Here is an 18,390-nt window from a genome sequence, read left to right as displayed (position 1 = left end):
ATCTTTTGTCAAATGTGGTCCTCCACACTACTCACAACTAATTCGTATTGAGTGAATATCTTTAGTCATCTTTTCCATTCGTCTCTCGACAGCATCTATCTTAGCAGAAATGGAATCTAAGTCATGGCTAGAATCGGCTCTAGCTGCTTTAGATGATCTAACGATATCTTTTTCTTGGTGCCACTCATGTGAGTGGGAAGCAGTGCTATCAATAATTTTGTAAGCATCAGTTTCTGTTTTCTTCATAATAGAACCACCAGCTGCTATATCTATATCTTTCCTTGTAGTGATGTCGCATCCTTGGTAGAATATTTGTACTATTTGACAGGTATCTAAACCATGTTGCGGACATCCTCTCAATAACTTTCCAAATCTAGTCCACGCCTCATATAGAGTTTCATTTAGCTTTTGTGTGAACATAACAATTTCTCCTTGAAGTCTCACGGCTTTAGATGCCGGAAAGAATTATTTAAGAAATTTTTCAACTAAAACGTCCCATGTATCAATCGCCCCTTCAGGTAACGATTCCAACCAATCTTTGGCTTCTCCCTTTAAAGTCCAGGGAAATAACATGAGATATATCTGTTCATCTTCCACTTCTCTTATTTTAAATTGTGTGCAGATCCTATTAAAGGTACGAAGATGTTCATTTGGATCTTCCTTCAGCGCACCACTAAATTGGCATTGATTAGTCACCATGTGTAGAATTTATCCTTTGATTTCATAATCTGGCGCATTAATGTCTGGTTGAGTAATTGCGTGACCTTCGCCAGTGCGTTTAGATCTCATTCGGTCTTCCATACTTAGAGGTTCCAGATTCTCCATTATTGAATTTGTTGAATCTGAATCACTAGAGGATTCTGATTTAATGGTTCGTTCCTCAACAATCTCTGTTTGAATGATTGGTGGTTCCGGAGGAAAGATTAGTGGTTCAGGATCTCGGAATCGTCCCTGAATATTTTCCGGATTCACAATTGTGAGGTCGGGTTCAAAAAATGGATTATCGGAAATTTGAATTGGAGTAATTGGTCGACAGGATGACGATTCTAAAGAAAAATCAATGGCGACAATATTTGCTAGATGTCTTGATCGAGTTACAGGTGGTGAACGTACAAAAGGTGGTGAACGTTTTGCTCGGTGCATTCACTGAATATCCTATTAGTTATAAAAATAAGAAAAATTATATAAGTTATCAAATTAATAGACTTTTCTGATTTTGCCCACGTTTCGAATAGCCAAAAGATGCAGCAGAAGGGCAGGATTCGTTTGGTCTCAATATAATTGAGTACTGTTTGGCTCCAGTAACCCGGTTCACGTACAAATCCAACTATTACTACGAACCAGAAAATTTTGATGTCTATCAATTTAACCGCTTAAAATAATTTTTTGTAATTTAAAGAAATTTTAGAGAAGAAATAGAAAAAAAATCTAAGTCCTAAAACTAGAATGTCGAGAAATAAGAAAGAAAAAGAGCGCGTCGAAAAACGTCGAAAAACGTCGAAAAATAAAAAGTCGAAAAATAATAGGCGTAGAAAAATAAAAATAAGAAAGTAGTGCGTCGAAACTTAAAAAGGAACTAAAAACTAAGAATTAAAAGTTGCGTCTAAAAATATTAAAGCTTAAAAGAATACTATATCCCAAAACGGAAATAACTTAAAAAGGTACTAAAACTTAAAAAGGCGTCGCAAAATTCCAAAGCATCTAAATCTTAGTCTAAAGAAAAAGTACTTAAGGGATTTTACGGCAAAGCCTAAAAATCTAGAAATAAAAATAACTATGGCAAAAACTATATCTTAAAACTAAATACGAGCGAAAAATACAAATATTACGAATAAACAATTAAAAAGATACGAAATTTTAAAAATAAAACTTATAGTTGTAAAAAGTACAATTTTTATAAAAATATTATTTTTATATTAATATTTTATAAAAGTATTAGATTATATATTTAATAAAACTAATTATAACTTAATAATACAAATAAATTAAAAACTTAAAATAAATAATAATTTAATTAAAACCCTAATTAATATTAATAATAATAAAATTAACCCTAATTTCGCATTAATTACAGTCTGAGGTTTGACCTGTCAGAAAGTTCCGCGAGTGCGGATCCCAGCTGGCATAAAGTACCGCGAGTGCGGATACCCCGGTTTCAGATAAGATGCAGGTCGATTTTTTATTCAGGTTCAATTTTTTTTTTAATTTTGTTTTTCAATATATATAAATATATAGTGGTAACTTAAATAAAAATTTAATTTTAAAACTAAAATAAAAATACTTATTCACTTTATAAATATTATAAACTCTTAAAAATATAAATGTATTTTTCTTTCTTTTTGTATTTTTGTATTTTTATTATTTTTTAAACTTATATTTTTAAAAAAAGAACTTAATAAAAACTTTTATAAAAATCTTTTTTTTATATATAGCGTTGCGCTTTCGGCGTTTATAAGTCCCCGGCAGCGGCACCAAAAATACTTGATGTGCGTAGAGGTGTATACGAAATAGTTATATTTTTACAACAAAATACTATTAAATACGATACAATTTTACATAAGTTATTTATTTATTTATAGAATGGATATACCTAAACCTTGCTACAACACTTATAGGCAGTGTACCTAATCGTACAGTAGTGTAGTTTTTAGTAAGTCCGGTTCGTTCCATAGGGATACACTTAAACAAGCTTAACGCTATATTAGTTTAAACTTATAAAAATACAAATATATATATATAAGTAATATTATTATTATAAAATGGGGTTTTTACCGTTTAATGACCGGTTTGTCGATTTTAAAACTTTAGTTGCAGTTAAAACCTAATGTAAAATATTAATTATATAAAAGACTTAATTTAAAACGTAAAGTAAATAACGATAACGAAAGTGCGATAAAATAAAAGTGCGATAAAATAAAATTGCGATAATTAAAGAGTACGATAATTAAAAGTGCAATTAAATACAATGACAATAAATAAAAGTGCGATAATTAGAAGTGCAATTAAATATGAAAATAAAGAAATTATGCTTATTTAAACTTCCGTAATCATGATGTTTGACTTGTTGATTTTAGTTTATTCCCATGGGTTAATTGTCCTTTGTCCTGGATTATTTAATATGCCCGTCTGGTTTTTGTCCATAACAGTCCATCAGTCATAAATATAAAGTGCGAGTGTCTTCGTTAAATTATCCTTATATCCGAAGTCAAATATTCCAACTAATTGTGGACTTAAACTGTAACAAGGTTTTAATACTTTGTTTAATAATTACACCAGGTTATCGACTGCGTGTAACCCAAGGTTTTAATACTTTGTTATCAATTATGCCAAGTGTCCTTGTACATAATTTCACCCCTGTTTTAATAATTCCATAGACTACTAATCCATTCCCGTGTCCGGTTAAATGAACGATTATTCGTACATATAAATACCCCGCCCATCGTGTCCGATTGAGTGTATATGGTTATTTATAGGTATGTCCAATTATAAATCTTTATATTAAAATTAACAAACTATCATTTAGTTAAACAAATATAAAGCCCATTAATAGCCCATAGTCTAATTTCCACAAGTATTGTTCTTTTGTCCAAACCAAAATTATGGTACAAAGCCTAATTACCCAATTTTAATATTTTTAGCCCAACATCATGATTACTTCGGCTTAAATAAGCATAATAATAACTTAGCTACGAGACATTAATGAAAATAACATAAACATAACTTACAGTGGTTAAAAATAGCGTAGCGTTACACGGACAGAGTTCCGACTTACAAGACCTTAAAACATTCGACTAACCCAACCTTATTATTATTATCACTAACTTAAAATTAAAATTACAAATTAAGATTACTAATTGGAGTGATACTTGGTACATGGGGTTTTTAAGAAAAAGAAAATAAAAATAAAAATATGTGTATATAAAACGTCCGAAAATGCTGAATTTATAGATCCTGACTTCACTGTAGACCTCCGCGAGTGCTGAGGTTTCCTTCACAAAAGTACCGCGAGTGCGGAGGTCTGAAAACCAGCTCACAGACTTTGGATCCTAGCTTTGCCGACGGTTTTTATTATAATATATAATATATAAATAATTTATATAATTATTTAAATATTATATTTTATTCTTGTACATAGTAGACTTGTAATTTTTAGTCCGTTGCGTCGAGCGTTGAGAGTTGACTTTGGTCCCGGTTCCGGATTTTCGAACGTCCTTGCGTATAATTTAATATCTTGTACTTTGCGTTTTGTGTCTTGTACTCATGTAATTTTGAGACGTTTCTTATCAATAATTGGAACCACTTTGATTGTACTTTGTACTTTTGAGCTTTTTGGTCGTTTGCATCTTCATTTCGTCGAATCTGTCTTTTGTCTTCACCTTTTATTATTTAAACGAATATCACTTGTAAATAGAACAGTTGCAACTAAAAGCTTGTCTTTCTTGAGGGATAATGCTATGAAATATATGTTCGTTTTTAGCATTATCACTCCTTCATGGTGTGCTCAATCCATTTTCCAGTTCCAAACCTTCTCTTTTTCTGAGCTTTTCCAACACACTATTCTTTATCATCAAACTTTTGACTGTTAAGGTCGTTTACAGTTTTTGCTGCTTCATCAGCATTTTCCAAACTTCAGAGAACTAGTTCGCAGTTTAGGGTGTTTTTCAGAAACTTCACATTCGAAGTATGTAAGTCTAGGAGATAAACGTTATATGTACACATATAACTGTTGGCGTAGACATGCTGCGAGATTTCAAGATACTGATTGCTGATTTCCAGTAATTGGCATGACAATTATTGTTACAAGTTGTAGATGAGTACTTGATAGAGTTTCAATGAATAAGTATTGTGATTTTTCGGAGAGGCTTAAAGATCAATGAAGTTGTTGATAAGTTTACTGCTAATGTGGCGAGATATGAAAGGTTCCTGGTAACAATGATGAAGGGGTAATCGTTATAATAAGATTTATTCGAATGAACAATTGAAGGTGATTTGCTGGAGCTGTGACAAAACTGTCTATTTTGAAAAGGGATTGAAAAGTTATTTTAGCTAATAAATGCCAAAGGGTCTGACACGGATACGTGTTAAACTATGACTTTAGTTTTGAGGGTTTTTCAGGTATAAGACTGCGGTTAACATGTGGTTGGATCATTATCTCGAGTGTCTTCAGGAATTTTGAAGGGTTTGAACACATATTGTAATTGTTAATATACATATGATGTTCTAGGATTTTGAATGATACAATTATTTTTCTGGGTTCCATGAATAGAAATGATGTTCTAGTACAGTTTTGAAGTCAAAGTATAGTTTTAAAAGATGTAGGAATCTAAGAGTGATAAGTTCGGTTATATCTCGAATTGAATTCTGAGATTTTAAAATCAGAATATATAATTAGATTTGAATGAGTATGGTTGTTTTGATTTCTATAAAAGAATGTATATTGTTGTGAAAGTAGGGAGTATAGTTGATGATTTGCTGAATCAGAATCTAAGGATATAACATATTAATTGTGAATTTTATATATCTCTCGGGTATTACCCACCAGTTAAAAAAATTTCACAAGTAATGTTTTGTACCAGAGAATTTTATTACAAACTTTATGAAAATATATTTATATTTTCTTCAGATGTAATACAGATTTGATGAGTTAATATTAAATTGAACTCATTTGGTTTTCGCCTGGAACTAGAAATGAATAATCTCTAAAACTTTAGAAATTTCCTAATTTTTATGGATTATCACTTCATCGTAAATGAAATCATGAATCAATGCTTCATTATTCATTTTTAGTGATATTTACTCGATGAATGATGTAGGTGTTCGTGGGATTCTTGTGAACTTCGCAAGGTACGAATGATGTTTTCTAGAAAGTTTCAAGTATATCGATAATGAAAGTGTAAAATCAAACATATATTCGAATAATACACTTGATTTATTATGAAATGAAATTTATTGAATTGAAACAGAGATTGTAGTTAACGATGATTAAGTCGCTAACGAAGAATGTACATCATAGCATATTAGTAATATGAATTAACCGAGTAGTTAAGATTCACACATAATAGCTTAGTACGGAAAGATTCATTATGGTTAAAAAAAATTTATATATATAAGATATACATATAAATCCTTCAGTGGAAATGAGTTAATACTTCATAACTCGTTATTTCGATATACCTATTGGTGATTGTGTTGTCGATATCGTTGGTGGTTATGTAATTGATGGAGCTTGTAGTGTTACAGGTGTTGCTGGTGTTGGGAATACTGACGGTGATACTGGCGGTACTGGCGGTGCTAGTGATGCTGACGGTATTGTTGATGTTGTTGGTAAACAAGTCTAGCTTGTAATTCACGCACCATTCTTGTCAGGGTTTCTATTCTTCCTTCTATCATTTTGGTTCATTCATCTGATTTAAGGTTAGGCTAGAATAGATAACCTCTAAGACTTTAGAGATTACATAATTGCCGCAGAATGCTTCTTCAATGAAGTTTTGAATCAATACTTCATCGGATAATGTTGTTGGTACTCTTTGGTATCTATGGTGCATGTGATGTTGATGCTCGAGGTACAGATTGTGATGTTGAGGTGTGGGATGCGGATGTTGCTTGTAGCGACCCGACCAAATCATGTTTGACGGCGCCGACTACTTAGGTCCCGTTACGTGGTCATAAGTCTTTATCATGACGTTTGACCAAAATATGTCGCATTTATTTCATAAGTAAAAGGATGTTTCAAGTTTACAAATGTAGTTCAAAAGACTAGTTACATTACAATGTTTAACGTACGAATGAAACCTATGCGACACAATTTAAAGTAGCCAAAAGGCGCTCCAACTATGCATGTATACTCGACATCCAAGCAAGTATCAAAAGTAATGAGCGGAAGCATGTATCACACAAATGTTCAAGGACCTGAGAAAAACATAGAAATCTGTCAACGAAAACGTTGGTGAATTCATAGGTTTGAGTAAGTAAGTACAAGTGAACCACAAGATTTGCAACAATGAGATAATAGTAATACATTCCAAAAGTTTGTTTCACGAGCACCCAATTATCAATGCTTAACATTCCTTCCATAGAACCCCATGAAAATAGTGTTAGAACATACACTGTTTCTCGAAAATACATTTCATTCGTAAACGGTAGCGAACCGTTTGAATGAGAGTTTGTCAAACCCATATGGCCATATAACATAAGTTCTCGCTTACACCCGGCAAGTGTAACTAATGATAATCGAATTGAGAATTTTTGTTCAAACTCGTATGTAGAATGTTTGTTTTCCTGTACTTGTGTTCACTTAGTAAAAAGAAACGTTTATGTTTTCTCATCCCAAATGTAAGTGCAAAAGAGTAAAAGTGGGACTATGATCTCACCTTGAGTGCACGTACGAAAAGTACTTCACAAAATAACGTGTGCGAAGGATAGTGCTAGTCTTGACCTAAACAAATAGGTCGTATCAATAACGGTAAACACGATAGGTCAAAGATGTTCAATTAGTCCTATGGCTCGTTACGACTCGATTATGTAGCATGTGAAATCAAATTGTCAAGTTTCATGCAAGATACAAGTATAGAAACAAGTTAGGAAGGTTGCATAATCATTTGGTTAAGTTTGACAAAAAGTCAAACTTTGGTCGGTCAAAGTCAACGAAAAAGTCAACACGTTCGGGTCGGGTCCCGAACTATTTTTCTGAGGTTTTTAATCATATATGAGCATGTTAGAACAAGTTACATGTGAATCGGAGGTGCGTAGCATAGCAAACATTATTCGAAAATCGACAAAGTTGGACAGACCACTTTGGCGCGCCGCGCGGCTATATGGCGCGCCGCGCCATTACTTGTGCAGAGAATTCTGGCAGTTTTTATGTTTTATGCACGAACCTTACTTCAACCAATCACCATTTATGACCCGCAAACAACCAAAGCATGTATCTTATATCATCGGAAAGGTATTTTGACAAGGAAAACAACTAAACACATTTCGTCCATCACATTTACTTTTACAACAACCAAAATCACATTCAAAGCTCCTCATTAAATGCATTCAAGTTCATAAATGAAATTTGATGATTCGGCAACCAATTTACATGAATGATATGTCGTTTCGAAGGTGATCAAGCATACAATACAACCTAACACTTACAAATAACATTTCATGTCATTCAAAGCATCAACAGTTCATTTCAAGTTCATCAAACCCTAATCCAAATCCACCAAAACCAATAATCAAGTTTATGAAGTTTTCTAAAACAACCCACACATCAAATTGAAGCTAGTACTACTAGTAACACATTTAATACTTGCACTTTACCATAACAACAACATTTAAGCAACCAAATTACCAAATCAAACACACCAAAGTTCATATTCAAGCTAGTTACTTCAAATAACGAAATCGAGCATATAAATCATATAATCATGTTAGACTTGAGCCATAGACACTAATTAACAACTTTATAAGTTAAAAACATCAAGAACACAAAATCTAGTGATTTTAGAAAGTTACCCAAACTTGATGAAATTGGTATGGCATCGAAGAGGAAGATGAGAGGATTCCAAATATGCAATTTGTTTAGATGGATGCTTGCTCGATTTGATTTGGATGATGAATCCTTGAAGTGGTGTTTGAGAGAATTTGAAAAAGTATTAGAGAAAAATGGAAAAGAAAAGAAATAATGAATGGAGGAGGAAGGGTGTTGACTCTTTGACCTAGTTACCTCTTTGCTCCTTTGTCAAACTTAGTCCCTCAACTTTGGAAACGGGTGCATGAATTACCTAAACGAAATAATTTAAAACGCGTGTTAACGGGAGATGTTATAAACATATAACGGAGTTTAAAATAGTATAACAGAAAAGTAAACGGAAAAAGGCGGGATGTTACATTACCTACTCCTTAAAAGAAATTTCGTCCCGAAATTTAAGTAGGCGTAGTAGTCGTTGTTTCTTCCTCGGGATCTTGCGTTTCCGGAGCCGGGAACAAATGAGGGTATTTATTTTGCATTTGATCTTGCCTTTCCCAAGTAAACTTGGGTCCCCTTTTAGCGTTCCAACGGACTTTAACAATCGGAATTCAGCTTTGTTTCAATGTCTTGACGGAGGTGTCCACAATTTCAACCGGTTCCTCCAAAAAATGAAGTTTGTCATCAATAGTAAGTTCCTCAAGAGGGATGACGATATCGGGTTCGGCAAGACACTTTTTCAAGTTAGATACATGGAAGGTAGGATGAACGGAGTTCAATTGAGGCGGAAGATCTAAACGATAAGCAACGGTTCCAATACGCTCCAAGATTTCGAAAGGACCAATATACCGTGGATTTAACTTCCCGCATTTCCCAAAACGGATTACACCCTTCCAAGGTGCGACTTTTAACATGACGCGGTCACCGACTTGAAATTCAAGGTCGTTGCGTCTTTTGTCGGTATAGCACTTTTGACGACTCCGGGCCGTCCGAAGCCTATCTCGGATTTGAACGATCTTCTCGGTGGTTTCGTGAATGAGTTCAGGTCCGGTGATTTGTACGTCGCCTACTTCGGTCCAATAAAGAGGTGAACGATATTTTTGGCCATATAGCGCTTCAAAAGGTGCGACTTTAATACTCGCGTGATAACTATTGTTGTAAGAGAACTCGGCGAGAGGTAAGTGCTTGTCCCAAGCTTTTCCGAAATCAACCACGCAAGCTCGTAACATGTCCTCTAAGGTTTGAATTGTACGTTCGCTTTGTCCATCGGTTTGAGGATGATATGCGGTGCTCATGTCTAAACGCGTTCCCAACGTTTCTTGCAATGTACGCCAAAATCTAGAAACAAAACGGCCATCTCGGTCGGAGATAATCGATAAAGGTACACCGTGTCGGGCTACGATCTCCTTAATGTAAAGTTGTGCAAGTTTCTCCATTTTGTCCATTTCTTTCATGGCAAGGAAGTGTGCGGATTTGGTGAGGCGGTCAACAATAACCTAAATGGTATCATAACCGCCCGTCATTTTTGGTAGCTTGGTGATAAAATCCATCATTATCCTTTCCCACTTCCATTGCGGGATCTCGGGTTTTTGAAGTAGTCCGGACGGTCTTTGGTGTTCGGCTTTGACTTTGGAACATGTCAAACACTTGGAAACATAAGTAGCTACGTCCCTTTTGATGTTCGGCCACCAATATAGTTGTTTAAGGTCGTGGTACATCTTATTGGCACCGGGGTGAATTGAGTATCGTGACTTATGGGCTTCATCTAAAATAAGGCTTCGTAGGTCCCCATAACTAGGCACCCAAATCCTTCCGGCGTAATATCGGAGTCCGGTCTCCCTAATTTCGAATCGAGAGACGAGAATGTTCAAGAGGTCGTGTGAAAGGTTTTCATCCTTGAGAGCCTCATCTTGGGCTACCCGAATTTGGCTATTAAGGTTTGTGTGGATGGTGATGTTTAAGGCTCGGACACGAAGAGGCACCGCTCTTTCTTTTCGACTTAAGGCATCGGCTACTACGTTTGCCTTCCCGGGATGGTAACGAAGCTCGCAATCGTAATCGTTTAAGGTTTCAATCCACCTTCGTTGTCTCATGTTTAGTTGCTTTTGATCGAAAATGTGTTGGAGACTTTTATGGTCGGTAAAGATAGTACTCTTGGTTCCATAAAGATAGTGTCTCCACATTTTAAGTGCAAAGACAACGGCTCCGAGTTCGAGATCATGCGTCGTGTAGTTTCGTTCATGAATTTTGAGTTGTCGAGAAGCATAAGCAATGACTTTCGTTCGTTGCATCAATACACACCCAAAACCATGTTTCGAGGCATCGCAATATACAACAAAGTCATCATTGCCTTCGGGAAGTGACAAGATAGGAGCGGTGGTTAGCTTCGTTTTCAAGATTTGGAATGCGGATTCATGTTCGGTTGCCCAAACGAATTTTCTTCCCTTATGAGTTAACGTGGTTAGAGGATGAGCAACCAAAGAAAAATCCTTGATGAATCTACGGTAGTATCCGGCGAGACCCAAGAATTGACGGATGTGAGTAGGAGTAGTAGGAGTCTCCCATTTACTAATGGCTTCAATTTTCGTTGGATCGACTTTAATACCTTGGTCACTTACAACATGACCAAGAAATTGAACTTCCTTTAACCAAAATTCACACTTGGAGAATTTGGCATAGAGTTGTTCTTGTCTTAAAAGTTCAAGCACAAGTCGGAGGTGTTCCTCGTGTTCTTCTTCGCTTTTTGAATAGACTAAAATATCATCGATGAACACGATAACGAATTTGTCAAGATACGGTTTGCACACGCGGTTCATAAGATCCATGAACACCGCCGGTGCGTTAGTGAGACCAAATGGCATTACAAGAAATTCATAACTACCATAACGAGTTCGGAAAGCGGTTTTGGAGATATCCTCCCCCTTAACCCTCAATTGATGATAACCCGAGCGGAGATCGATTTTTGAATATACACAAGACCCTTGTAATTGATCAAAGAGGTCATCAATGCGAGGAAGAGAATATCGGTTCTTAACCGTCAATTTGTTTAGTTCACGATAGTCAATGCACATTCTTAGGGATCCGTCTTTCTTTTTAACAAACAAAATCAGAGCGCCCCAAGGTGAATGGCTAGGTTGGATAAAACCACGATCAAGTAGTTCTTGGATTTGACTTTGCAATTCTTGCATTTCGGATGGAGCGAGTCTATATGGTGCACGTGCTACGGGTGCGGCTCCCAGAATAAGATCGATTTGGAATTCAACCGGTCGATGAGGTGGAAGACCCGGAAATTCGTCGGGAAATACATCAGAATAGTCACTAATAATTGGCACATCATCGATGTGCTTCTCATCGGACTCGACTTTCTTAACGTGATCAAGGATCGCAAAACAACCCTTACGGAGTAGCTTTCTAACTTTAATGCATGAAACGAGGTTGAGTCCGGTGCAACTCTTATCGCCATAGACGATCAAAGGTTCACCATTCTCGATAGGGATTCGGATTGCGTTAAGATCACAAAGAATGTGAGATTTCATTTTGGCTATCCAATTCATACCGATTATTACATCGAAGCTACCTAGTTCCATGGGTATCAAGTCGATTTCAAACTCATTACCCAAAATGTTTAACGTACACCCCCGGTAATATGTGTCGGCACTCAATAGTTTTCCATTGGCCACTTCAATGGTATAAGTGGTATCTAGTGGACGTGGTGGAGTATTAAAAGAATGAGTCAAAGTCTTGGATACAAAACTCTTATCGGCACCCGAATCGAATAAACAAGTAACATAAGTGTTGTTGAGAAGAAACGTACCCGTGAATAATTCATTATCATCTCGGGCTTCCTCGGTGTTGACGTTGAAAGCTCGGCCGCGCGTATTGGAGTTATCTTTCCTCTTCGGGCATGCATTTCTATAATTGCCCGTTTGGCCACATTCATAACAAGTGCCCGTTTTTGGTGCATTGGGCCCCTTTCGAGCGATGGGGGCAACACTTTTACACTCATTGGCCTTATGACCAACTCCTTGGCACCGGTGGCAAATTAACTTGCCACATTCACCAAAGTGATGTTTGTTGCATTTGTTGCAAAGGGGTAGGTTCCCGGCATAACCCTTCTTGCCGTCGGAGGTGTAAGGCTTCTTAGCAAAGTTGTTGTTGCTTGATTGGGAGGGTTCCCACTTTCTTTTGTTGCCGCCCGATTTATCCTCGGCCTTAGGTGCCGGAACTACGATTTCGTCAACCGTTTCTATCAATTTGCGGGCCATGTTCAAAGCTTCTTGATGATTAGTGGGTTTGGATGACATTACTCCGTGTTTGATACTCTTTGGAAGACCATCCATGTAAAGTTCAACCCTTAAAGCTTCGGGGTTCACAAGATTTGGGCACATCAAGGCTAGTTCGGAAAATCGTTGATTATAAGCCTTGAGATCATTTCCGATCGCCTTTAAAGTTCTTAGCTCTTGTTCTAGCCTTTGGGTTTCTTCACGAGGGAAATATTCGACAATCATCTTTTCCCTCAAGTCGGCCCAAGAGAGGGCGTGAGCTTCATCGGTACCCACCGATTGTACATAAGTATTCCACCATGTAAGAGCGACACCGGCGAAGGTGTGAGTGGAGTATTTGACCTTGTCTTGGTCCCGACAACCGCTTATGCTAAAGACGGCTTCCGTTTGCTCAAACCATCGGGTGAGCACGGTCGGTCCCCCGGTTCCATCAAAAGTGTGAGGTTTGCACCCCATGAAGGATTTGTAGGAGCACCCTTCATTTGAGTTACCAGCTCCATTGTTGTTGTTGTTGTTGTTGTTGTTGTTGTTGTTGTTGTTGTTGTTGTGATTGTTGTTATTGTTATTGTTGTTGGAAGAGTGACCGGCCATGGCCGCATCCACGGCGGTGGCTATCATTCGTTGTAGAGCTTGTTCGGGAGTTTCGGGAGGAGCGCGTCGACGAGCCATTGTTCCTTCAAGACACAAGAATATCGTTGGTTAGTATTCTCAATAATACCAACCGTGATATGGAATAAGGATAAAGATAAAATTTCCTTAACCCGCCTTAAATTCTTTATGTCATAATGTCGGAACGTCCATGTGAACCACCGTAATATAATCCCGGAAATTATATTACCCTGATTCACATGTGCATTTAACACTACTTCATAAAGTCAAGGTGGCGTGTCAATCAAATTTAACAACGTGATATCAAGATCGAATAAGAGTTAGATATGATAGGAGAGTTCGAGTATAATGCACAAATAGTCAAGTAGTTCCTACTTCAGTCTATATGCCGGTTGTAGTCTAGATTCACTAATGTACCCTATGACTCGGGGTCGACACTAATGAACTCTAAATCCCTACAACCAACGCTCTGATACCATCTGTAGCGACCCGACCAAATCATGTTTGACGGCGCCGACTACTTAGGTCCCGTTACATGGTCATAAGTCTTTATCATGACGTTTGACCAAAATATGTCGCATTTATTTCATAAGTAAAAGGATGTTTCAAGTTTACAAATGTAGTTCAAAAGACTAGTTACATTACAATGTTTAACGTACGAATGAAACCTATGCGACACAATTTAAAGTAGCCAAAAGGTGCTCCAACTATGCATGTATACTCGACATCCAAGCAAGTATCAAAAGTAATGAGCGGAAGCATGTATCACACAAATGTTCAAGGACCTGAGAAAAACATAGAAATCTGTCAACGAAAACGTTGGTGAAATCATAGGTTTGAGTAAGTAAGTACAAGTGAACCACAAGATTTGCAACAATGAGATAATAGTAATACATTCCAAAAGTTTGTTTCACGAGCACCCAATTATCAATGTTTAACATTCCTTCCATAGAACCCCATGAAAATAGTGTTAGAACATACACTGTTTCTCGAAAATACATTTCATTCGTAAACGGTAGCGAACCGTTTGAATGAGGGTTTGTCAAACCCATATGGCCATATAACATAAGTTCTCGCTTACACCCGGCAAGTGTAACTAATGATAATCGAATTGAGAATTTTTGTTCAAACTCGTATGTAGAATGTTTGTTTTCCTGTACTTGTGTTCACTTAGTAAAAAGAAATGTTTATGTTTTCTCATCCCAAATGTAAGTGCAAAAGAGTAAAAGTGGGACTATGATCTCACCTTGAGTGCACGTACGAAAAGTACTTCACAAAATAACGTGTGCGAAGGATAGTTCTAGTCTTGACCTAAACAAATAGGTCGTATCAATAACGGTAAACACGATAGGTCAAAGATGTTCAATTAGTCCTATGGCTCGTTACGACTCGATTATGTAGCATGTGAAATCAAATTGTCAAGTTTCATGCTAGATACAAGTATAGAAACAAGTTAGTAAGGTTGCATAATCATTTGGTTAAGTTTGACAAAAAGTCAAACTTTGGTCGGTCAAAGTCAACGAAAAAGTCAACACGTTCGGGTCGGGTCCCGAACTATTTTTCTGAGGTTTTTAATCATATATGAGCATGTTAGAACAAGTTACATGTGAATCGGAGGTGCGTAGCATAGCAAACATTATTCGAAAATCGACAAAGTTGGACAGACCACTTTGGCGCGCCGCGCGGCTATATGGCGCGCCGCGCCATTACTTGTGCAGAGAATTCTGGCAGTTTTTATGTTTTATGCACGAACCTAACTTCAACCAATCACCATTTGTGACCCGCAAACAACCAAAGCATGTATCTTATATCATCGGAAAGGTATTTTGACAAGGAAAACAACTAAACACATTTCATCCATCACATTTACTTTTACAACAACCAAAATCATATTCAAAGCTCCTCATTAAATGCATTCAAGTTCATAAATGAAATTCGATGATTCGGCAACCAATTTACATGAATGATATGCCTTTTCGAAGGTGATCAAGCATACAATACAACCTAACACTTAAAAATAACATTTCATGTCATTCAAAGCATCAACAGTTCATTTCAAGTTCATCAAACCCTAATCCAAATCTACCAAAACCAATAATCAAGTTTATGAAGTTTTCTAAAACAACCCACACATCAAATTGAAGCTAGTGCTACTAGTAACACATTTAATACTTGCACTTTACCATAACAACAACATTTAAGCAACCAAATTACCAAATCAAACACACCAAAGTTCATATTCAAGCTAGTTACTTCAAATAACGAAATCGAGCATATAAATCATATAATCATGTTAGACTTGAGCCATAGACACTAATTAATAACTTTATAAGTTAAAAACATCAAGAACACAAAATCTAGTGATTTTAGAAAGTTACCCAAACTTGATGAAATCGGTATGGAATCGAAGAGAAAGATGAGAGGATTCCAAATATGCAATTTGTTTAGATGGATGCTTGCTCGATTTGATTTGGATGATGAATCCTTGAAGTGGTGTTTGAGAGAATTTGTGAAAGTATTAGAGAAAAATGGAAAAGAAAAGAAATAATGAATGGAGGAGAAAGAGTGTTGACTCTTTGACCTAGTCACCTCTTTGCTCCTTTGTCAAACTTAGTGCCTCAACTTTGGAAACGGGTGCGTGAATTACCTAAACGAGATAATTTAAAACGCGTGTTAACGGGAGATGTTATAAACATATAACGGAGTTTAAAATAGTATAACTGAAAAGTAAACGGAAAAAGGCGGGATGTTACATTGCTGTTGGTGGTAGTGATGGTACTGTTGGTGTTGTTGATGGTGGTACTGTTGCTGCCGGTGCTGCTGCTGGTGCTTGTAACCTTTGCACCATATCCTCTAAAGTCACTACCCAAGCGAGAAGCTCGTTGACTTCTTCTATTACACCGGGATGATTGGCGGTTCGGACGAGTTGATGAATAAGATCTAGAATTTGAGATAATATGTAGTCATGACGAGACACTCTGGAAATGAGAGAGAAAATGGTGTCTCGTACAGGTTCGCCGGTAAGTGCTTCAGGTTGATTGCCAAGAGGGCAATGTGGTGGATAGAAGGGATTGCCTTCTTCTTGTCTCCAATGATTAAGTAGACTACGAACCCATTCCTAATTAATCCAGAATAAATGATGGCTAATTGGTTGATCCATTCCGGTCACACTGCTCTCGGAGCTCTAGTGAAACTCCATATCGGAATCTGTGGGACTTGAACTAGTGGCGAGTTCCATTTCGTACGATTGAATAAAGGATTTTTCGATATGATATGATTTCCGACTATCGGATGGTTTTCTAATTACATAGAATATATATATATATATATATATATATATATATATATATATATATATATATATATATATATATATATATATATGTATGTATGTATGTATCTATGTATGTAAGACCCTAATCAGTTTGTACATCAGTGTAAATATGTTACATAGAGTGTGGGTGATGTTGTGCAGATAAACAGAAGTCACTGAGTGAGCTGAGCCTAGTGCTCGCCGCGCACACTAAAGGGAGCGCGCCGCGCACACTAAAGGGAGCGCGCCGCGCACACTAAAGGGAGCGCTCCGCGCACCCCTTACTGTAGCCGGGTTCCAGCTTTTTAAATCAGATATTTTGATGGGCATTTTGGTAAATTTACTTATGGACGAATTAAAGGCCCTAGATCAGTTTGGTTGAGCCTCATTACTCCATTTCTAACCACCAAACTTCATCCACTTAAATCCTAGTGAGAGAGTGTGATTCAAGTGTGAGAAAGCTCAAATCGGAGAAGTAGAAGCGTGTTTCGGGTTTTAGCTCGAGCATTAAAGTTGTTCATCTCCTCGTTAGCTTCGTTTTGATTGTGGTGGTAAGCCCTAAACTTGATAACCTTAGTTTAATGTGTTTAAGGGTTAGGGTTTGGGTTAGTGTTGCACATAAAACCCATTTGTAAGTAATTTGGGGGTTTTGGGTAAGTTTGGGTCATGAAGACCCAAATGGTGACTAACCTAGGGTTTTGAAAGGGTAAATGGGTCTTAAAGGCCTAGCAAATCACTAGTACACTTATAGTTAATGTTAGTGGGTGTCATTTGGGTTGTGGATGACCCAAATGGGTGTGTTGACCTTGAAATGGGTCAAATAGGTCTTTAATGACCTAAGTGGTCTTGCATGTGTGAAAATGAGTTAAATTGGTGATTTAAAAAAATGTAATAAGACCATATTTGACTAGAGTTAGGGTTTTTGGTGAAGTTGACCCATTATTAGGGTTAATGGTGCAAAATGGGTCAGGATTGCACTTTGGGTCAAAATGACTTGGAATGGTGAAAGAATTGGTTGACCGACTTGAGTTTACGTTTGATAATATGTATAACGTGATAGGTACGTTACTTTGAGGTTTCGCAAGCTCGGGTATCTTTTCACAAGACTTTGAGGTGAGTGGAATAATTATATGCGTATGTATATAATGTATCTATTTGTTGTAGCGTGAAAGGTGTAGTGTCGAGGTGTTAAGACACCACGTTTCACGTGAATGGTGTAGCATCGAGGTGTTAAGATGCCACTCGGGTGTAGCATCGAGGTGTTAAGATGCCACCTAGGAGTGTCGTGTCGAGGTGTTAAGACACCACTCCGTAAAATAATGAGTGTTGCATCGAGGTGTTAAGATGCCACTCGGGGTGATGTGCCGAGGTGTTAAGGTGCCACCCTAGGGGTTAGTGGTGCGAGGTGTTAAGTGCCCTAATGGATGTTATGAACACCGATGGCGTTTTCGCGAGCGCCGTTCCCTTGTACTATTGGTCGACCATGGTTACTTGTGTTGTAAGCATATTATATCATTTCGAGTTATATTATTATGCGGTTGTTGCTAGCTTGTGGTATTGGAGATTATAGCTTGTTAATGTGACGATAAGCTAATTGTGTTGCTAGCATGTTTGCGGTTTGTGTAAGTGTATGAAAGTAGGTATAATTATATATGTATTCGTATAATTATTGCATTCACTAAGCTTTGCTTACCCTCTCGTTGTTTACTATTTTATAGGTTCGGTTTTGG

Source organism: Rutidosis leptorrhynchoides, chromosome 5 (genome assembly GCF_046630445.1).
Source record: "Rutidosis leptorrhynchoides isolate AG116_Rl617_1_P2 chromosome 5, CSIRO_AGI_Rlap_v1, whole genome shotgun sequence".
Classification (NCBI taxonomy): Eukaryota; Viridiplantae; Streptophyta; class Magnoliopsida; order Asterales; family Asteraceae; genus Rutidosis; species Rutidosis leptorrhynchoides.
The sequence above is the reverse complement of the archived record's forward strand: the minus strand, read 5'-3'. Positions refer to the sequence as shown.